Raw genomic sequence first — 23792 nt, forward strand, 5'->3', positions numbered from 1 at the left:
CTGTGTAGTCAAAGTAAACATAACAAGACCCGTATTATTTTGCAGCTAGTATCTAAAGTTTTCATATAGCAATATTTTGTATTTCAGTCCAAGCCATGAATCCAATTACCTAGCATAAAGCCTTATGTTAGACCACTAAAAACTTTCTTCAATGTTTTCATTAATCCATTTACCAGCATTTATTTGTGACTTAATAACCCTTTACTCTTCCAAGTATATAGCCATATTACTATTCCTTTTTTCTCATTACTTGCAATGGAAGCCATACCCAACACCTTACTAAAACACAGATGTGTCATAACTACCTGATTTACCACATATAACAGACTAGTAGCAGAGCAAAAGTACGCATTTTTCCCCTTGATTAACACACCTTAGGTCCTTTGGTAATATTTTTTTTCCTTTTATTAACTTTTATTTTAAGTTCATGGGTACAGGTGCAGGTTTATAACATAGGTAAACTTGCATCATGGGGATTTGTTGTGCAGATTATTCTGTACAACAAATCATCACTCAGGTATTAAGCCTAGTACACATTAGTTATTTTTCCTGCTCTTCTCCCTCCTCCCACCCTCCACCTTCTGATAGGCCCTAGTGTATGTCGCTCCTCTCTGTGTGTCTATGTGTTCACATTGTTCGGCTCTCACTTGTAAGTGAGAACATGTGGTATTTGGTTTTCTGTTCCTGCTTTTGTTTGCTGAGGATAATGGCCTCCAGCTCCATCCATGTCCCTGCAAAGGACATGATCTCGTTCTTTTTCATGCTTAGTGCTTTCAAACCATTTCTTTAATATTATTTTATGTAAACCCACTGAAGTTTGATGTGATGTTCACAAGTAGTTGAAAAAAATGATCCTCTTTTCCCTGTGCAAAATAATCTGTCATTTGGGCATTACAGTCTTCCACTCCATCATTCATTCTTGAGTCCTTCAAAAAATACAGAGCACCACATTTTCAGCTTTATTCAGGACCCCTAAAATGTAACTGATCTCTGTCTCCAATCTCGAATTTATGTAGTGAACCAAGATGTTCTATAAAATTTCTTCAGCACTTCTGTAGACCTCAAGTTTATTCGACCCTTCCTTGACAGAAGAAAATTTTCTTTACCAGAAAAGGCAATATCAAAAACAAATTTGGAAATTCTGCTTTCTCTCCAATCTCTATCCATATTTCATAATGACAATTAACATATATATGTATATATGGAATATATGTCAGAAAAAAAATTATGTTCCTGAATATCATGGTACTTGAACTTGTTCCAAACAGGTTTTGTAAAGTTTGTTTTGTCTTAGTCTTTAAGGAAAGATCATCTCAAGAACTGGTGAGATAACCACAGAATTTGTGGAATGAATTCAGGACAGCATCTAAGTCATCACCCAAACACCTCTGACAGAAGAACCTCAGTGGCTTGTTGGGTCTCTGGGAATTTTTAGTTTAGAACCAGTGCCTCCTCCAAACTCTCACATGGCCGGGGTTTCCCTTTTCCCAGTGTCTATTTATTATAGGTCATCTTAGGGAATGTTAGGAAGAAGATGAAAATATAATGTTCCTGAACATATTGTAGGATCTTTCCTCAAAGAAATTTTGTCTCATTTTAATTCAGTAAGCTCTGGATCTGTGAACTGACTCAAATCTGAAAATTGGATAAAGGGCCATTACTCTCTATTATTTGAACTCGCTTAAGGATACTTGTCACCATATGTAGAGGTGTTGGCGCCCATTTATTTTGGTCTTCAGTACTTCATCAATTCACCATTGCCAAAATATCAAGCCACTTCGATAACCTCTAATGACCACTGAACTTTTATATTAACTATGCCTACCTGGTACTCCACTTGGTCTTTGTCATCCAGGGTTCCCTCAGATCCACTGAGGTCACTGAGTTCAAATCAGTGGCTATATCTCTCATACTCATCTCCAGTCTATGAGAGGTGACATACACACACACACACACACACACACACACACACTCTTGTAATCTTGCTAAACTTGTTTATTACATCAAGTAGCTATTTTTGTAGACACTTGGGTATTATATACATAGGTAATTATGGTGTCTGCAAATAAAGATTATTTATATCCAATCAGCATACCCTTTTTTTGATTTACTGTATTTGCTAAGACCTACACAATTTGAATAAGAGTTATGCAAACAGACATTCTTGTTCTTTTTTCCTCATCTGAAAAAGAAAGTATTCAGCCTTTTTTCTGAAAGTATGATACATTAAGTATGATATTAGTTACAAGTTTTTAAAAACACCTTAAGAAAATTCCTAGTTTGCTGATGCTATTTTATCATAAATGACTGTCACATGCAACAAATGTATTTTTATTTTCTCCTTCTATTGAGATGACCATGTGTTTCTTTTTTCTTTGTTTTTTATATTGATATGGAAAAATGGATTAATTTCTAAATTTTGATAAAACATTGCATTCTCATGTTAATAAAACATCTATTTGTGATATGGTATAATTATGATATATAATTGGATTATATTTGCTAATATATTAAGGATTTTGAGACTATGTTTCAGTTTTCTTGTAATACCTTTGGGATTAGGGTAATTCATACCTCATTAAATAAGTTGAGAAGTTCCCACTTTTATATTTTCTGGAAGGACTTTTGAAGAATTGGTTTTATCTGTTCCTTAAATGTTTTGTGTAATTTTTTAATAAAGTGAGATAGGCTTGGATTTCTTTCTTTGTGGTTAGATACTTAACTATGAATTCACTTTTTAAAATACATACAGGAATATAAAGTTTATTTTTTCTTGATTGAAATTTAAAGGTTTGTTTATTTTAAGGAATCTATTTTATAGAAATTATCAAATGTATTGGCTTAAAGTTGGTAGTATTTTCTTTTAAATGTGCAAGATCTGTATTACCAACCCCTCGCTACTGATATTGTTTATCTGTGGCTTCTCTCTTTTTCCTTACTATTTTGTATATAAGTTTATCAATTCCACTGATTGTTTAGAAAACCAGACTTTGGTTTCATTTATTTTTCTCACATTTATTTTCTTTTAATTTTGTATTTATTAATTTTAGGTCTTATTGTTATTTGCCTCCTTGTATTTACTTTTGGTTTAATTTGTTATTTACTTGTTTCTTGAGGTAGAAACTTAAAAGATTCATTTGAGACCTTTATTGTATTCTGATAAAAACATTTAATGGTATACATTTTCTGATAAGCATGATTTTAGCTGCACTTTGCCCATTTTTATATGTTGTAATTTGATTTATAAAAAATTAAAATATTTTCTAGCATTCCAGTTTTTGGTCAGAGGGAGTTACAAAACTTCACTTTTTCTCTCTCACGGAATACAACTATAAAATATAGACATAATGCATGGAATGGCTGTTTGAGGCTGCTAGAATAAATAACAGCAGTAATGTTGAGAAAGAAGACAAGAATTCAAGTACTAATGAAGTGGCAATGTGTCTAATATATTTTATTCCTCCAATATGCCTATTGGAAAGAAATGTTCCCCTCTCAAAGTTTTAGCTATTGTAGTCTTCTATAGCGACCTCTACAACTGCCCCCATGGGATTGTTTGGCATCTAGGTTGTAAAAAAATAATGGAGAGAGGAAAGAACAGAAATTTGTCATGCTTTCTCTGAACATCGAGAGTTAACTTTTTTCTTGAGCCAAAATTAGCAGACTTCTCATGGTGCTCTGCCTGTTTATACTGCTGTGCACTTCCGAGTTTCAGACAGTATTGAGTTTAGACTGATGGATATAATTAAATAAAATTCCTGTTCATTAATGCATCTTGCCAATTTTTTTCCTTTGCCACAAGAGTCATTAGTAGTTTAATTATAGCTATTTTTAAAACCTCTCTCTGATAATTTCAATATCTGTGTCATTTCTGAGTCTGGTTCCATTGGCTGCTTTGTCTCTTGAATGGATTGATAGGTTGTATTTTTCTAGTTTTTCTCTTTGTCTTGTAGTTATAACAGTAGAGACTGAGGTTAAAAAAAAAAAGTATTTATTCAGATAAATGAGATGCTTCTCCTTCTACCAGGCTGTAAATATGGGCAGTTGACTAAATCTAGTCAAGTATTGATTGGGATTTGGGCATTGCAGTTGTTATGGTTAACTTCAATGGGACAACGGATTCACATTTCTCTTCTGCAGGACTAGTGCTTAGCATTTGCACTGGGATACTGGTGCTATTTTCTCAGAGCTAGTGTTTCATCATCATCTTTCAACCACCCTTACAAACCTCTGCTACAGAAAAAAGAAAATCATTCTCCATTCATTTACACCTCTTCTAATAGTAGACTGCTACTGCTTGCTACTTTTCACTAGTCTCATGCTTATGGAAGAAGAGGTCTCTGTTTTTCTCCAGCCCAGCCTCCATCACTGGGAGAATCTATGCACTAGAGGCTCAGGGTGAAGCTTTTTTAAAGTTCTAGTCTTCCTTCCCTATAGCAACCTATATCTGTGTTGTATCTGCAATTAATCTTTAGTGATATTTTCCTGTCTCTCTCCCAAAAGACAGAAACCACTATTTGGTATTAGAAGAAAGATTTAAGACCAAGACAGTTTTCTGTCCCTTCTACAAAAGATAGAGTTGCTTTTCACACTCTGTTCCGTGCAGGCCGTAGTCTTTGCTAACTATCTTTAAGAGGCTTTAGTTTACTGCTTCACAGAAAAGAAAAATTTGGCAAACTGCAGAGTATAGTTTATAGTTTGCCTATCCCTATACTGTTGAATAGCTGATGATCTCTGCTTGCATTACTGCAGCAACAACAGAAGCCCCTCTTCATTTTTTTTTTTTTTTTTTGAGATGGAGTTTCTCTCTTGTTGCCCAGGCTGGAGTGCAATGGCCTGATCTTGGCTCACTGCAACCTCCACTTCCCAGGTTCAACCGATTCTCCTACCCCAGCCTCCCAAGTAGCTGGGATTACAGGTGCCCACCACCATGCCTGGCTAATTTTTTTGTATTTTTAGTAGAGATAGGTTTTTGCCATATTGGCCAAGCTGGTCTTGAACTCCTGAGCTCAACTGATCCACCCATCTTGGCCTCCCAGAGTGCTGAAATTACAGATGTGAACCACCACACCTAGACTGAAGCTTTCTTCAATCTCATATTCTACCCACCATCTTTCTTGTGAACACCTAGTAAAGACCCATAGTAATGAGTTTTTTGGCCAGTGCAAATTCCCTTTTGTCAGATGACCCAGCTATTTTATACTGACATGCTAGCCCACACTTGACCTTTAGTAATTCTTTTTAAAAATTTAGCATGTAAATTTTCACCTGCTTATAGTGTAGCTATCAGGATGCCTCTTCTCCCTCTGTACTGCCATAGGTGAAACAGTTTGCATATCCTATCTCTCGTTGAAGGGTCTAGTCACACTTTAGACTTCAGGTTACCTGATGGCCTCGTAAACTCGGCATTCTGGTTGGCTTTTGAAGTATTATGATTTGGTAGTTTAACCAGCATTTTCTAATTTTTATAATGGGAGCATTCTCCTTTGCAACTTTCTACATTTTAAGTAGAGAAAGAAGACATTTGCTTTGTTTTTCATATTGTTTCTGCCCCTAATACATCTTATATTCTCACCTTTCCATGTATAGAAACTATATGCATGATTATTGGAATTCCTAATTCTCTGGAATTGGAATTTTTGTCTGTTCTGATTATTTGTCAGTTAGCATTTAGTACCTCGTATATTTGTGGTGTTTTTTTTTTTCATATGTGACTTTACATATCCTCTGAGAACAGAATCTCTTTCTGTGTACATTTAATAGCCCCTCCAGCATACCCACTTGAAATAAAAGTGGGCTCCTAGTTACCACATAGAAAATATTTTTGAATGAATGTAAATTTTTTGACAAAGCTCATCAGAGTAGGCAAATGTAGCTAATATTTCTCTTTCTCTCTCTTCATTACTACCAGGATCTTTCACAGAATTGGATTTTAAAGATGACTGCTTGTGATTGTGATAGTTGTACTGATGCTCTGAATCGCAGTTTGGGCTATGGCTGGAATCAGAGGATCAATCTCTTTTCCTGCTAGTGTCTTATGGCCCAGATTAGAGCTCTGTAAGAAACTTGGCCTGAAATAGGCCTGTGTCTACGTTTATGGTCTTATATTCTATTTATGCGTCAAAGACCCCTGTGTTAACACTGTCATCTGTGGTTGGAGTTGAGGCCAGATCCTTTTTGGTCCTTACTGAAAAGATCAAGTCTAGATGATGAGCTTAGGATTTGACCCCATGGTATGTGCACTTCACTAATCTTAAGCTCTAACCAAATGAATAAACTTCTTCAAATTTAACACTGAATGCCATCAATGTGTCAACCCAGAGAACGCAGCAGCACTCTAACAGTTGGAAACCAAATGGGTTCCCCAAGTAAGCTTTCTAATTAAACAATATTTTTAATTTTAAACCATCAAATTCAGGTAATTAAAAATTAAAAGATCTACATATTTATAGTTTTATTCTTCATACATTGTGGGTATGTGTGTATGGAGGTGTGGAATCCAGGGTAAAAAACAACAAATAACGATCTTGTTTATATTTGTTTCTCAAATTGTGCTCTCAATTAATATATCTAAAATTGCCTTAAAACAGTGCCAGAAAAGATTAATGCAAAAGTGATGCATTCTATCATGTATTTCAATTGTGTGACAGAAGTCTTACAAAGTTGAAAAGCTGCTAATTTAGTAGTCAACAGTGTCAAATAAAATTTGTAAACTGTATGTCTATAAAAGAACATCTTAGCAATAAGGCACAGCAAATATGCTTCAAAACAGTGCAGTCAGCAAATCTGCTTCAGGTTTTGAAATATCTAGCAATGACATTTATTAGAAAGAAACTATAATATATCAGTGATATAAAAAGCTGTCTCTTCATCAGCATTGCTTTATTATAGGCCCTAATTTTGTGCAAAATCCTTTAGATTCTTTGCAAAACACCTGCTGAACTTAAAGAAATATGGTGAGTGCTTGCACAGAGACAGATGCAGCTTAATCACATAACACTGAATTTGACTTTGTGGTGCTTAACAATAAATGAACTGAGCATACCAGTACAGAAGGCTTAAATCTTCCTTAAATTTGTATAAAGTTTTCAATGAGTATACTGTTTGTGCTGATTCTTTCTTCATCAAGTTTGAGGATATAAACAAATAGCAATTATAAGAATCCCATTATGATGGATTTTTTAAAATAACATTAAATCAAATCAAAGACAATGTCTGAAATTACACTCCCTTTTCTCAACTCCCCTTCTGCCTTCTATTTCAATTTTTCTAGCTTGCTGCTTTCTGGCTACTTTTCTCTTTGTAGTTTCCATTCATGCATCCATACACTCATCCATTCATCATACCCTGTTTATTCTATCAGATTATTTGAAAATTTCACGTTATAGATGAATCTGCTTCAAGGTCAGATATGATGGCATTATGGCTCAGTAAAAGATGGAAATAGAATAAGAAATACCATTTTCTCATTCTCTCTTCTGCTGCCCATGATTAGTTTTATATGTTGATTGATTTTTGGTGGTAGGTTAAGTCGATTTCAATGAATTTCACTCACCTAGAGTTGACCAGATTAAGATTCACAATTGTTTACCCATATCACTATTTTTCTTCTTTCCCCAATATTCTAATTTATACATTAAGAAGATGTTGTATTCGTACATATATAATATAGTCCCTGTACACATACCTACATGTATTTACATTCTCTAGTGAATTAACAATTCTTTCTTCATTGATTCTTATTTGCATTGTAATGTTAAATAATGGTACTTTAATTTTACTTCTTCAGATAAGCTGTGTGCTTGAGAAAACCATAAAACAATGAAACCTCATGAATATTTATATCAATGACTACACAGCATTATAGTCATAATCTCTGGAACCAGTTCTCACCAGTTCAGAATTAATTATCAAGTTCAGTTTTAATTGCATTCTTCTAAATTACAACCCCTCCCTTCCCCACCCTCCCCAACACACAAAAACTATAATGAATTATCTGGTAAGTACTTTACTGGGACTAATGCATCTAGGAGAGAGCTGCCTAAAATCCCATTCTTAATGTCTAATAACCAAACGAAGGCATATGATCCCAAACCAGCGTTCTAATCCTTGTTATCCAATGTATTAGACATTTGCGGCTGCTTCTTGGGGTTTAATATATTTCATTTTCACTCAAGATTCAGTAAGAATTTAATTGAGTTTGGGGAACTTTTTATTAAAAATTAAACCCTAAACACTCATTGTTTTGCTTTCTTATACTTGGGAATCTGAAATAGCATATGGAGTAAAGTATTGGATGGGGCAACCTCTGGAGAACAGTTGTCCCTTTATTAAAATAATAAATGGACATGTTTTACATAAGGATGTAGAGGTGTTAGGAAAGGAGTACTGATATATTTAATTTTAAGCAAATGAGACCATGTAAAAACTTTCTTCTCAGAATGCTAATTTCTGGGGAATATAGGAAAGAATAACCATAATATTCTTATAATAAAAATAAAAAGTAAAAATTTCTTAAAATAATGTAAAAATTAGAATTAAAAATGCAGATTAAAATTTGCTGGAGTAAAACTTTCAGGAAGCTTTTTATTTCATAAGGTAATATATTCTCTATTATGTCTGAAAACTTTTTTAGTTAGTTTTAAATGAAGACTTGTGATGTCCAGCCTGCACTTAGGTGTGATGGAAGGACTATAGGCGAACAGTTTGACAGCATTTATTCTCAGAACTTTCCCTCATACTCAATAATTGTAATCTACTCACGGTTGAGAAGGCAGAAATCAAAAAGGACAATTAGAACTACAATTTCCATTAAAAATCTAAATTCCTAGGAAGACATCATTGAAGCAACTGAGCCCCACTGATTTACCCAGTAGATTTCCTTGACTCAACTGAAGGTCTAGTCAAGTTTTAGTGAAGATATGGTCTTGACTGTGTCTGAGCTTTGAGCTCAGGAAGGGTAGAAAGAAAATGGGAAAATAAAAAATTTTCACAATGTTAGTGTGGCAGAAATATGTCACCAGACAGGAAAAAAAATGTAATAATCAAAAAAATCCCAGAATAAAGAAAACAAGTAGTCAGTTAGGAATCAACGTAAATGAATCAATATTGGGGCTAGACCATGAGAACCCATAGGAGAAGAGCCTAATTTAAAAAAAAATCGCCGAGCGCTGTGGCTCACGCCTGTAATCGCAGCACTTTGGGAGGTTGAGGTGGGTAGATCACGAGGTCAGGAGATCGAGACCATCCTAGCTAACACGGTGAAACCCCGTGCCTACTAAAAATACAAAAAATTAGCTGGGCGTGGTGGCGGGCGCCTGTAGTCCCAGCTACTCAGGCTGAGGCAGGAGAATGGCGTGAACCCGGGAGGCGGAGCTTGCGGTGAGCCTAGATTGTGCCACTGCACTCCAGTCTGGGCTACAGAGTGAGACTCCGTCTCAAAAAAAAAAAAAAAAAAGTCAGGTTCTAGCTTAAAAAGAGGCTCAGTAAGCATAAGCTAAAAATAATGTTCAAATTAATTTATAAATACATGAAAGAATAAACAGCTACATACGTATGAAAGAAATATCTCACACCTGAGGGCCAAGTTCTAGAAAATCTGACTTTTTCAAGAGTCTTTAAAACATTAGAAGTGCTACATACATATTTGAAAGATGAATGAAGAAATTAGATTTTGAGAGTTGTTCCAAATAATAAGATAAAAATGTATTTGTCTAGAATTAAGAAAGAAGATAAATATAGTCACGTAAGTGTATTTAATCCCATCTTTATTTTATTCCAGATTTGTCCCTAAAATGTTTATTATACCTCTACTTCTTTTTTTTTTTTTTTTTTGAGACAATGTCTGGCTCTGTCACCCAGGCTGGACTGCAGTGGCGCCATCTCGGCTCACTACAAGCTCCGCCTCCCGGGTTCACGCCATACTCCTGCCTCAGCCTCCCAAGTAGCTGGGACTACAGGCGCCCGCCACCTTGCCCAGCTAATTTTATACCTCTACTTCTTAAGAAGAATTTAACGAAAGCATTGACGATGACACATTTCAGCTTTTGGTTTAGTCAGCTTCCCCCTTGGCTTCCTTATAAGGGAGTCTGCACATCTAGATAGCCCAGGAACTCATAAGATAGCTATACCAACAGGCAGCCTCTTCCTTTGACATTATTTACGTGGCAGCAATTTGGAGTCACAGATTATATCTTTTAAGAAAATATTTTTCCTGCTTTCTGGCCAACAAATGGTGACACTGGCCTATTTCATCAATGTAACTCCCGTTGAAGTCAGTTTCAGAAGAAAGTGAGCTACAACAATAATAGAGGATCAGATTAACATTTTTTCTTAATTCAACCTCTTTTTCAAAAGGTGGAAAATATCCCAATTGTGTGATTTTCATCATCTGCTGCTTGAATCCCATTGCTGCCCAAAAAAGGCACAAACATCAGAGCTGTACGATCTGCCTCTTTTAAAATAAAGTTTTAGAGCATGCCACTGGTTTTTGACACATTTATCCCATAATATATTAGACACAGTGGAGCTTCAGCCATTATTAAACATCTTACAAATGTCCAATTAGGAATACATTACATATAACATATGACACAGCATGTGTTTTTATCACATTGCATTAGAATCATGACTAAAGCAACAAAGTAGATGTGGCATGCTGTTTTTACAGTACAGTGACAGTGTAACAACAAGGATCACTGCAATAAAGATGAAGTAAATGTACATAGGAACTGTCTTCCACGGGCCTTAGGCAGACAACGTGCATGAAAAACAGTTTTATAACACATACCCTCTTCTTTACCTATTGCCTTCATTCAAATTCTGATATGGCTCAGATGTGAAAACTGTTCCATGAAAAAAACCTGCCACACTATCTTTGAATGATTAAATAAGCCTTGCCTACAATTGTAGAATGATTCTGTCTCTCTCAGAACTAACAGAAATGCCAATTTTTTCAAGTGTGAGTCAGAAATGCAGGATTAGAATTAAAAGGGGTATAGAGAATTTGAAATAATATCTGTAAAAGTAGATTTATATGAAAGACAAAGAACAGGAGAGTAAAACTGATGGCTTCTTAGGCAGTAACTTGTTTATTGTGTTTGCTCAATTTTAAGTAAAAATTCCTAAGGTATTTAAAAATTCTTGTGTGTTTCTTCCACAAGCATGTTGTGGGCTATCTTATGTGAAAAAAAAACTAGTATACCTTTTATTTATTTTTATACATTTACAAATAGTGGTATTCACATTTTGTGTATAGTTCTGTGAGTTTTAACACATGATTAGATTCTTATAACTACCACCACAAATAGAATACAGACCAGTGTCAACACCCTACGGAATTTCCTCTTGCTGACACTTTGCAGTTGTAACTTCACCTCCCTATGCCTCTAACAAAATGATACAGCCACTCTAGAAACAATCTGGCAGTTTCTCACTCTTTAATTTGACCCATAAATTATTACCATACTTAAAGAATTATCTAGGATGAAAATGTGACTTTAACATATTGGATATTGATTTACCATGGAGTACACCACAGAAAGAGCCAAAAGTGAAAAAGTTAACATTTTTCATGCTGATGAAGACTGAAGTCTATAAAGAAAACCATCCCGCAGGTTATCCACTGTTGACACATACCTATAAGAAAGTGAATGATGAAAAAACTGAAGCTTAGAAGTCTGTGAAATCATCTTCTTTATATATTCTCTTATAGGGACTATCTCTCATAACCTGGTGTCTTTAGCTCGAGTTCAATCCCCATGTCACCTTACCTGGATATATGATTCCCCCAGCTCTGTGTAATGTTCTTTCCTGATGCATACCAGAACAATTACTCAGGATCAGTAAACTGGGCATTGATTTGAGAATAATAAACTCCCCCTGCCCCATGCACACTCTGTAGCTGTCCTCTTGACTTCAGCCACCAATCCAAACTCTTATATCGGTATTTTTACTTTTTTCTACATAAACTTTCTATTGCTTCATTCTGTTTTGAACTCACTGTTCTCTGTATACCTCTCACATAAGATTGGAAGCTAAGTTCTTGAAGTATTGGAAGCAAACACGGTGTGTTGTCTTGCAATTGAAAATTAAGTTCCGAGAAGGTGGTGTATCTAACTTTGGTTACATCCATCAAGTTAGAAGTGAATGACGAAAAACACCCTTAAGAGGGTAATGGCTACAATGGCAAGTTTCTTGATTAGATGATAGGTTGGACCACATGATCTTTAAGGTATTTTCCAATTCTTAATGGCCAGTCCTAGAACACTACAATCCATGCTAGGATATGTTAATTTACTGACTGAATTATGCTGTGCCACCTCCCCACATCACTTGGCCTTTATAGTCCAAACCCCAGTGAGTTTAACAAGCATTTAGCTGCTTGTTAAAATCAAGCTTCTGGAACTTTAATTAACGATTGACTTGTTACTAGTTTTATTTTATTTGAGACTCTGACTTTTCATTTGAGGGCAAATTATGCTCATCATTTGGCAAAAGGTCTACTCTGGTTATCTGATGGCAGCCTTTTATGTAGCACATTTTTATGACCTGTCACATTGACATGATGATCACTTCTCTATGGCTTTGCACACTTAGACCTTAGTATTTGCACTTTTCACTGAGTTCTTTCCACTTGATATAAAGTGTACGGTAATTTAGAAAAATATGAGATGAGAGGAAAAGAAAAAAAGTCATGCAGTGTTCTGGCTAAACAAATGAAATGTTAGCAATGAAGTGAGCACAAGATAGGATGGAAAAAAATGATCTCATATGGCCTGACTATGATGAAAACTATGTCACCTAAGAGCCTATACAGAAGACATCATTCAAAGTCATGTGCACCACCCCCCACACACACACATGAAACATACTTTATACTAAACGAAGATTTGATGAAGGCATTTCCTTTAAAATTAAGTAAAAGCAAATATGTCTGCTATCACCATTTTTATTCAATATTATGGCAGAAGGACTAAGTAGCACAGAAGGCCAAAAAAAAAAAAAAAAAAAGTGTGAGGTTTGTAAAGGAGCAAATATATACCTAGAATTGTTCAAACAGGAACAGGATATAATTGAATACATAGAAAAGTAAAAATATCAACAATAAATTATTGAATTCATAAGAAAGTTTAAACGCATTGCCAGAATCAAAATTAATACACTATAGTTAGTTGTATTTCTATATGACAGCAATTAACACATAGAAAAAGCATAATTAGGCCGGGCGCAGTGGCTCACACCTGTAAATCTAGCACTTTGGGAGGCCGAGGCGGGCGGATCACAAGGTCAAGAGATCGAGACCATCCTGGCTAACACTGTGAAACCCTGTCTCTACTAAAAAATACAAAAATTAGCCAGGCGTCGTGGCGGGCGCCTGTCGTCCCAGCTATTCGGGAGGCTGAGGCAGGAGAATGGCATGAACCCAGGAGGTGGAGCTTGCAGTGAGTAGAGATCGCGCCACTGCACTCCAGCCTGGGGGACAGAGGGAGACTCCGTCTCAAAAAAAAAAAAAAAAAAGAAAAAGCATAATTAAAATGTCATTTATTATAGCTAAATAAATAACAAACAATTTTAATAAACTGTATACAAGAACACCGTGGATAATTTTTTTTATCTTATGGAAAGACATCACAAATAAGTTATCCTTCACATGAATGTGATTTATTATATGTATACCAAAACACAGCAATTGGTTTAGGAGTGTAATCACTCTTACCTAGAAAACTGATTTCTAAAATCTGCCAATTTGGCAATGATACATTCAGACCAAAGAGAAGGAGAACAACATAAAGAGAGAGCCTCGTGTCTTAAAACATGCAACAAACAAATGACGGAGATATACTCATGGATTGAAATATTATATTTCAAGTATTTTACCCACATTGATCTATAGACTTACAAAGTCGACGCATCCCAAATTCCCAATAGTATCATGCATGTAACTTGACATGCAAGTTCTAAAATTTACTAGAGGAGGCAAAGAACAAGAATAGCTAAATCACACTGGAAGAACAGAAAATAGAAAAATATGCTTTTATAGATATCAAGGCTTAAAGATATGGTCCTTAAGACTGTGTGACAATAATACAGAAACAAATATTTTAATAAAAATTTGAGATAGATGAAAATTCAAAATAGTGGAAAAAAAGGAAATAACCAATAAATAATCCTATGAATATTAGTTATCCCTTAAAAAAATAATGAAATTTCCTAGCACAAAATCCAAAAACCAATTTTCTGTAGATTAGAATCCTAATAATGAAAGTTAAAACTAGAAATAAATTAGAATACAATATAAAAGAATGTCTTTTAGACCATAGAATAGGAAATGATTTCTCATGCAAGACATAAAATTATTAAAGAAAAAATATTAACATATTCAATTACATTACCAATAAGAATTTCCATTCATCAAGTGGTATCTTAAGGACAATGAAAAAAAAAGCAACTCAAGTGTTGGAAGAATTAAATCATAACACACATAAATTGAAAAAAGTGTAGGATCTAGAATATATAAAGTAGTCCTACAAATCATAAAAATATAACAAAAATGGGAAATAAGCTCTATATAAAAGAAAAATAGTAAACATATAAGGTAACCAATCTTATCAGTTATTATTTGAATACAAATTAATATTGTAATGAGATACCATTTCATCTATCCTACTGGCAAAAAAAAATTAAGTTTGAAAATATCAAGCATTTGTAAGCATAGGAGCATCTGCATTGAAATGCTCAGCTTAAAACTACAAAGAGTTTTGAGACACCATATCTATTGCTATTGGGTGTGTAGATTTGAAAAATTACCAGCATTATCTAGTAAGTTTAAGATGATTTATCCCACAAGTTTGCAATTTCACTTCTGGAGATATACTGTTAAAAAACTCATTGATGTACACCTCAAAACACATGGCCAATACATTTCTTAGCAGCACTTTTGATAATAGCAAAACTTTGAAAAATGTGAAAGTTTATCAATAGAAAATTGCGGTATTTTCATACAATGCTCTAGTGTAGTACAGTATAATATAGCATTCAAAAAGAATGATTTGTGGCTACAGACATCACCACAGATACATCTCATAACCATAATATTAAATTTAAAAGCAAGTTGGAATTAAATATAGAAATGTTTTCCATTAAGCATGGCTGAAATGTTAAGAATAAATGACAGATGCCTCTGTATGTGTGTACATTTTGAAGCAGGTCTTGCAAACAAATTACAGAGATGCAGGATCCTTCTCTGAGATTATAATAGTTTTGACACTTCACCATCAATGCTACACACACATCCTCACACACTTGTACACCTGTGGATATGATTATGGTAGAAGTGTAATATTTGTCTATCAGAAAGTATTCTTGGAAAAGATATTGCAATATAAGTAATTTAAATTTTAATATGAAATTTAGTTTCCTGTCTGTCTCTGTGGTATTTATAATTCAACCCTTATTTCTAAATGCACAGTATTTTACAATTCACACACACACACACACATTTTCTCAATTGATCATTACATCTGTCTCTTGAAGTACTACTATCCTGTTATAGAATAGAGGAATGTGAGACTGATAAATGTAAAAGTGACAGTAAGAACACACAGCTAGTATGTGGGATGAGAGAAAAACCTCAAATACCACCAAATGACACATTTTCAAATTCTAAAACACCACCACTATTTTCCCTATCATCTAATCATTATTCATTATTTCTCTTTCCATTAGTAAGTTAATAAGGACAGCTGAACTTTGAAAGTATACATTGGCCAAAGCCATCTCATGGTCCTCTTGCAACCTTAACAATGACCCTAGATGCTAAATTTTTCAGATATCATGATTCTAATTTTCCTAGGAGACTGAGATCCATACTAATTAACTGATCAAATCACCAGTACTTGGTATTATTATTCAGTATTTCAGTACTATATTTAGATATTTGTGGTTTTTTACCCATCAGCAGTCTTTTGGTTTCAAATGACAAAAATGTATATTGTAACCAAGAAGTGGATTTGTGCCTTATGTAACAAAACCAAGGGAAGGTCTTCTGTTTCTTGCCTCTGCTTACCCTAGTTTGCCATTATCATTCTCTGTCACAAATTCCTCCAAGTGGAACATGGGCACTAGTACCTCTTATATTTCACTACTACCCCGTACACCCAAACACCCCCCAACACGCACACACAAAAGGAGACTATTTTTCTATGGTTGCTGGGAACAACAAAGGATGTACTTTGCTCTACCCTAGCTCATATAACCACAGCTGGAACCAGAGCGATTGGATATCTTACCTGAAAAAGAGGAGAAGGAAGGCGAGAACACTGTCCTCTATACCTGGTCAGGTACTTCACGGTTTCCCCTCTCATTTCAGAAAAGGCAACTGAGGACCAAAGCCACTCAGTGATTTACTCAATGTCACACTGTGAGTAGCAGAAACATGACTAAGTCCAGTTCTCCTGAGTCTCACCACAATCTTCCTTCCTTCCTTCCTTCCTTCCTTCCTTCCTTCCTTCCTTCCTCCTCCCTCCCTCCCTCCCTCTCTTTCTCTCTTTCTTTCTTTCAGACAGAGTCTTGCTCTGTCACCCAGGCTGGAGAGCAGTGGCATGATCTCGGCTCACTGCAGCCCCTGCCTCCTGGGTTCCAGCGATTCTCCTGCCTCAGCCTACTGAGTAGCTGGGATTACAGGCGCATGCCACCACACCCAGCTAATTTTTGTATTTTTAGCAGAGATGGGGCATCACCACGTTGGCCAGGCTGGTCTTGAACTCCTGACCTCAGGTGATTGGCCTGCCTCAGCCTCCCAAAGTGCTGGGATTACAGGCGTGAGCCATCACGCCCGGCCCACAATATTTCTTAATGCTGTTACCTTACCAAAAGTTTTAGATAGGCCCTGTATTCAGAGTTTTGTGCATCCCGTTCATTCCAAAATAACAGCCAATTCTTTGGGAAGCATGGATGACTGTTCCAAGCACCATCATCAGTGGTTGATTAGGAGACTCCTTTTGAATTGAAAAGATGGAAATTGACTATCTTGGTCAAATGGTATCCTGGTGTCCCTACCCTCTACCTCAATAGCATTTGTTCCCACAAGTGCTCTTCACTTGCAAATGTTGGACAATGTAGGACTATCCAGCAGACAGACAGATTAACTCCCAGTGGTAGCTACAATTTTCTTAATGATAAAACCCTTTGGGGGCTAATTTATACATCATCTGGTTTTGGCACTGGAATCCTTTCTAAACATTTCAAAGGGTGTGCTCACACTAACACAACATCTGAAGCAATGCTTTGCAAATATCTGGTATTCAGTAAGAGGATCTTTATATTGAAATAAATGCAAGTCACAGCTGTATGCATTGAGAAAACAAGCAGAAAATATTTATCAAGCACTGTCTGAATACTCAGACTAATTCTGTGAAAACTGAAGAAACATTATAAACCTTCCAGGTAGTTAGAAAAAAATTGAATGACTTATGAAGAATAATTCTAAGCTGAGTTCTGGAGTGCTTGGTACAGATGATGTGCACTGTAGGGAACGGTGAAGGAAGGGTTTGAATTAGAGATTACTACAGTGAAGGCTCTGAAGTGGACCTTTAATGAACAATTCAATAGATGGAGAAAGGGGAGCAGGGAATAAAGGATATTTCAAAGGGGCACATTACCAGCAATTGTGCTGAGGCATGGTGGCTCTTAATTATTTTGATCTGCTGCTGCTAACTTTATTGAGCATCTCTCATATGCAAGCGTTCTGAAGAATAAAAGGATGAGGGAGATTTCTATCTTCAAGAATCTCTCTCTCTGAATGCAGAGCTGACAAAAGAAACAAATATACAAAGCTGAAAAACACAAGATAAGAATAGGGTTTCACGGCTGAGGTTCAGAATCACTGGGAAAGTCTTAATAAAACAGGTACCTGGGGCTCACCTAAAAGTTTCTAATTCAGTGAGACTGGTGCTAACCTAGAGTCTGGTTAGAAGTCTAGCCATATGAATATCCAGCTATGAATAGCATAGGAAGGCAAACTATGCTGGAAAGGAATGGAGGAAGGAATCAGACTCTATGTCTGACAGATATCTCAAAAAGTCAACGTCATTAGTTCAAATGGAGATAGAGATAGTAATGATGTAGTTGTCATGTAGTTAAGAGATGAGTCTGATTTCAAAGGGGGAAGACAATGAGAGATGTATTCAGATACATTGAAGTCTGAAGAAACCAAATTTTGGGGGTAATTATCACACAACTCAAACTCCTCAATATCTTTGTAGACAGAGTATTACATAAGAGGAGGGAATTATTTAGTATTAAGCCCAAGAGGAAGAGAATAAGCCAAAAAAAAAAAAAAAAAAAAAAAAAAAAAAAAGAGAGAGAATTCTTGCTAAAGTTGGATGGAGGCTCTGAAATAAGTTTAGTCCAAGCAGGAATCAATAAAGGCAATCATGTACAATCAACACTTATGTGTATTTAAGTCATGTGATTCAAGAGCTTAAAATAGAGTTGAATTAGACCAGATGGCAGCTTTCAGAGCAACAGCGTAGGTGCAAGAATGCTTTACTTAAAGGAGATTTCACTGAGGTGTTACCGGCAGACAAAGCATTTTACAGCAAGTGGGGCAGGATTCAGAGTAAATCACAGCTGAAGGCAGAAGTGGGTGTAACATAAGCAAGGCTTTATGGAGAGGTATAAGTGCTTCTACTTATATATATGCAGCCTCGAAGAGACAAAAAAAATCACTTGAAGATTTTTCTGTCAGGCTGAGCTCCTCTTTTACCATTCACAGGCAATTTACTTCAAGCTGAATCTTGAAAAGAACATCTTGACATCTAGCAAGGGGGTTAACCTTTTAGGAAGCTTTTCAATATTTATACCTCAGCACACTTGATAAGTTTTCCCCCTTCAGAATAAGTCCTGCTTATGTACTAGGGGCCTTTACAACACTGTCCTAACTCACACCTGCATGTAGCTCTATGTATTTACTTCTGCGCTCCCCTCTCTTTTGTTAGGGAAATTTCACCTTGCTTTGCCCCCATTCCAAGGGTGGGAGATCTAAGCTAAAAGATTTTGACTGGAATTTCATCAAATAGCTAGATCAGTTTGGGAAACAAACTGATGTCAATCTTATCAATGTTGAGTCCTCTAAGCCAAGAAAAGAGTAGAACTGCATGTATTTGTGTCCTTTTAAATTTCTCTCTGTAACGTTTTGCAGTTTTCAGTGTACAAGATCTGAAAACTTTCTGTCAAATTCATCAAGTACTTTTATATTTGATGCTTTTGTAAAGAATATGTTTTACTTCAATTGTTGATTGTTGATTGTGCATTTCTAGTATATTGAAATACAATGGATTTTGTAGGTTGGTCTTCAATGGTGCAAATTTCCTAAACTCAAGTCCTCCTAGTCTTTTGTAGATTCCATAGAATTTTCTAAATAGGAGATAATATCATCTTCAAATAAAGAAGATTTTCTTCTTTTTCAATTTGGATGCCTTCCATTTCTTCTTCTAACCAGTTGCACTATCTAAAATCTCAAGTTTTATATTAAATAAAAGTGATGGAAGTGGACATCCTTGCCTTCCTTCTGATCTTAGGTGGAGGGCAATCAGTCTTTCACCATTAAGTATAAAGCTAGTTGTTGGTTTTTCATACTTATCCTATATCATGTTGGGGAAGTACCTTCATACTCATAATTTCTAGATGTTCTATTTTCTTTATAATAAGGAATGGATACTGAACTTGTTAAGTTCTACTTATGCATTTATTGAAATCATCCTGTTTTTGTTTTTAGCCTGCTAATGTGGTGAAATACATTAATTTTCAAATTTTAAACCCACCGTGAATGTCTTGCATAAACGCCATTTTATCATAGTGCATTATGCTTTTTAGGAGCTGTTGGATTAAATTTACTAAAAATACGTAGAAATTTTTGTAACTATGTGTGTGAGCATTTTTGCAATTATGTGTATAGTTTTCTTTTCTTGTCATGTCATTGCTGGTTTTAGTATCAGTGTACTATGGTATTAAATAACTTGTTGGCATTTATTTTCTCCTCTTTAATTTTTGGAAGAATTTATGTAGAATTTGTAGTATTGTTTACTGAAGAGTTTGGAACAATTAATAACGAAGCCATCTGGGCCTGGGGTTTTCTACGTGGGCAACATAGGCTAAGAGTATTATCTATTTCTTCTTTAGCAAAGTTTGGTACTTTGTGTTTTACAAGAACTTTGTCCATTTCTTCTAAATTGTAGAATATACTGGCATAAAATTGTTCACAATATTCCCTATCTCATTTCTGATTTTAATAATTTGTATCTTTAATTTTTCATAATCAGTGTGACTAAAAGTATATCATTGTATTAATTTTTTTCTAAGACTCAACTTTTGGTTGTATTTTCTATATTTTTTTGTTTTTCACTTCATTGATTTCAGCTCTGATCTTTCTTTTTTTATTATTCTTTTCTTTGTTTTCTATTTCAATTTTTTCAGCTAGAAGCTGAGATCATTAATTTGAGACTCTTCTAATAAAGCATTTGGCAATTTACATCTTCCTCAAAATAGTGCTTTGGCTGTATTTAATAATTTTGATATGCTTTCCTTCAGTTTAAAATATTTTATAATTTTAAAAGTGCTGTATATTGTGGAGATATTTGTACATTTTCCAGATATGTATTTTATAAATTTTGAATTTAATTCCACTTTGGTCAGAAAATAATCTGTGTAATTTATGCCTTTTAAATTTAATAAATCTTTAAATTTATTAAAACTTCTTTTGTGCCCAGAATATTGCCTATTTTAATAAGTATCCTGTGTGTGCTTAAAATGGATATATATTATATTGCTGTTGGATAGATTATTCTATAGATATCAATTATGTCCAAGTGGTTGATAATGTTAATCAAATATTCTATAATAGTACTAATTTTCTCTCTGTTATTTATTCAGTTATTGAGAGATAAGCTTTGCGTTTTCATGAGGTGTTTAGATCATTTATATTTAATTGTTATATAGTTAGATTAAAATCTAAAATCTTCTTATTGGTTTTATATTTGTCTCACCTGGTTTTTTTGTCCAATATTTCCTCTTGTGTATCATTTTGAATTACGTGAGTATTATTTATGATTCCATTTTATCTCCTTTGTTTGTTTCTTAGATACAACTATTTGGGGGTGTTTGTATAGTTGCTTTTGGGTCTATATATATTACGATTATTACTCACTAGAGTTTACTTTTGAAGTAACTTCACATACAGTGTCAAAATCTTTGATAGTGTACTTCCATTTCTCCCTTCTAAGCATTTATTGAAGTGCTCTTACATCTTTTATTTTTACATAAGTTATAAACTCACAATGTATTACTATTTTGCTTTAAACAGTCAATTATTTTTTCAGGAGTTTTAAACAATAAGAAAAAAAGTAATTGTATTTATACTCACAGTTACTATTTCCAGTGCCCTTCCATATTTCCTTCTGGTATCATTTTCCTACTTAGCCTGCAGAACTTGATTTTGTAATTCATGTAGTATACGTTTGCTGGTTTTAAACTTTTACAGCTATTGTATGTTTCAAAACAGTATTTCACAATCCTTTTCAAAAGATACTTTTGTTGTAGTAGAATTCTAATTAGACTTTCATTGTTATTGTTTGTTTTTTATAGTTCTTCAGTGATGCTTTGCCTTCTTCTGGCTTGCACTCTTTTGGGCAAGATGTCTGCTATCATTCTTATGTTTGTTTCTCTGTACATAATTTTTCTGTCTTCTCTGGATATTTTTAAATATTTACCTTTATCTTTGGTTCTAAGCCATTTGACCACAATATGCCTTTCTCTAGTTTTCTTCATTTTTCTTGTGCTTGGAGTTCATGGATATTATTCAATCTATTGGTATATAGTTTTTATATGTTTGGAAAATTTCCAGCCATTATTTATTCAAATATTTTTTTCAGTCACTATTTGTCTTTCCTCTGTTAGGAGATTTTAATTATAATATGCCACTCACAGTTTTTCCACAGCTCACTGATGCTTTTGATTCTTTTTTATATTTACTTCCTCTATTTAATTTTGGAAAGTTTCTATTTCCACATTTTTAACTTCATTACTTTTTTTCTTCTGCAATGTCTAATCTGCTATTAATCCCATCCATTATATTTTGAGTTTCAGACGTTACTCTTTTCCGCTGCAGAAATTTGATTTGGGTCATTTTTAGATGATTTTTATATCTGCTTATAGGATTAATTGTTCCTCTTTGTTCTACCTTCTTGAACATATGGAATACATTTATAAAAGCCTAAATTAACTTTCTACAAATTCAATCATCTCTGTCACCTCTGGGCCTGTTTGTATGGATTGATGTTTCTTCTCTTTATGCATAATATTTTCCAGCTTCATCCATGCCTGGTAATATTATTTTTTTCCAGATGTGAATTTTATAATACTTTGTGTGTATTATAAAATTTTTAGTAATACAGTGATATTTTAAAATTTCTATAAACATTCTTAAAATTTTTTCTGTGATGCAGTTAAGTTACTTAAGAACAGTTTGATCATTTCAGTTCTTGCTTTTAAGCTTTATTAGGCAAGAGTAGAGCAGCATTATCTCTAGAACTAATTTTGCCCCACTACTGAGGCAAAATTTTGTGGAGACCTCTACCTCACACCCTGTGAATAATGAGGTTTCTCTCTATGGCTAGAAGGAAAAAGAACTATCATCAGCTTGGTATCAGCTCCAGGAACTGCTATCTCTAATACTTCCATAGTTGTAGCTCTTTCTCTGGCCTTGGATAATTCCTTCATATGCACGTACTGATCTCAACTCAGTTGAAGATTCGAGAGGGACCTTCAGCAGTTGTGGAACTCTGTGTACAGCTCTCACATTTCTGGTATTATGCCTTATAAACACTTGTCCTTCCTGGACTCCCAGTTGTATCAACTCTACTCAGAGATCAGCAGACTCTACCTTCGTTCCTACGCTTTTTTTTATGTCCTCGAGGCTTTCTGCAGACAATGAGCTGAATTATCATAAAGTTCACCATGTTTATTTCCCAACACACAGGAATCCTGTTCTTTGTTGCTTGGTTCCGAATGGCTTGAAGTCTGAGATCTTCTTTTGGAATGTTGGTGTTCACAGCTATATATTTCCTTCTCAGAACTTTTTCTATGGTGTCCTATAAGTTTTGGTATCTGTATTTTTATTGTCATTTGTCCCAAGGTATTTTATAATTTCCCTTGTAATTTCTTCTTTGACTCAGTGATGATTGTAGACTGTGTTCTTTAATTTCCACATATTGATGAATTTTCCAGTTTTCCCTGCGTTATTGGTTTCTAGTTTTATTCCACTGTGATAAGAATTTTTGACCCGAAAAATATAAAGAATATAACTCTAGCATATAACTTCAGAATTTTTGGAGTTAAATAATCAATATTTAAAAAAAAACACTAACAGTGAGAAGAAATAATATAGAAATTATAGGATAAATAGTAAAAATATATTTACATAAACAAATTAGTATTTAAAATAAATTTAAATAGACTTTTATAGTTAAGATGAAATGAAGATCTATTCGTATGTGATTTAAAACAGACATTCACATATCATGTGGGCAAAGAGAAGGAGAAAGTTAAAGGAGAAAAAACTGTGTGGCAATAATATCAGATGATATAGATGCACAGGCAAAGAAGTAAGAGAATTTATATATCATCAATTCACAAAGGAAGAAAAATATTCTAAACATCCATAAGGATAGTAACATAAACTCAAATATTAATAGAAGAAATATTAAAAACTGTGGTAGGCTATTTTAATGCAACAC

The sequence above is a fragment of the Nomascus leucogenys genome, chromosome 4 (genome assembly GCF_006542625.1).
Source record: "Nomascus leucogenys isolate Asia chromosome 4, Asia_NLE_v1, whole genome shotgun sequence".
Taxonomy (NCBI): Eukaryota; Metazoa; Chordata; class Mammalia; order Primates; family Hylobatidae; genus Nomascus; species Nomascus leucogenys.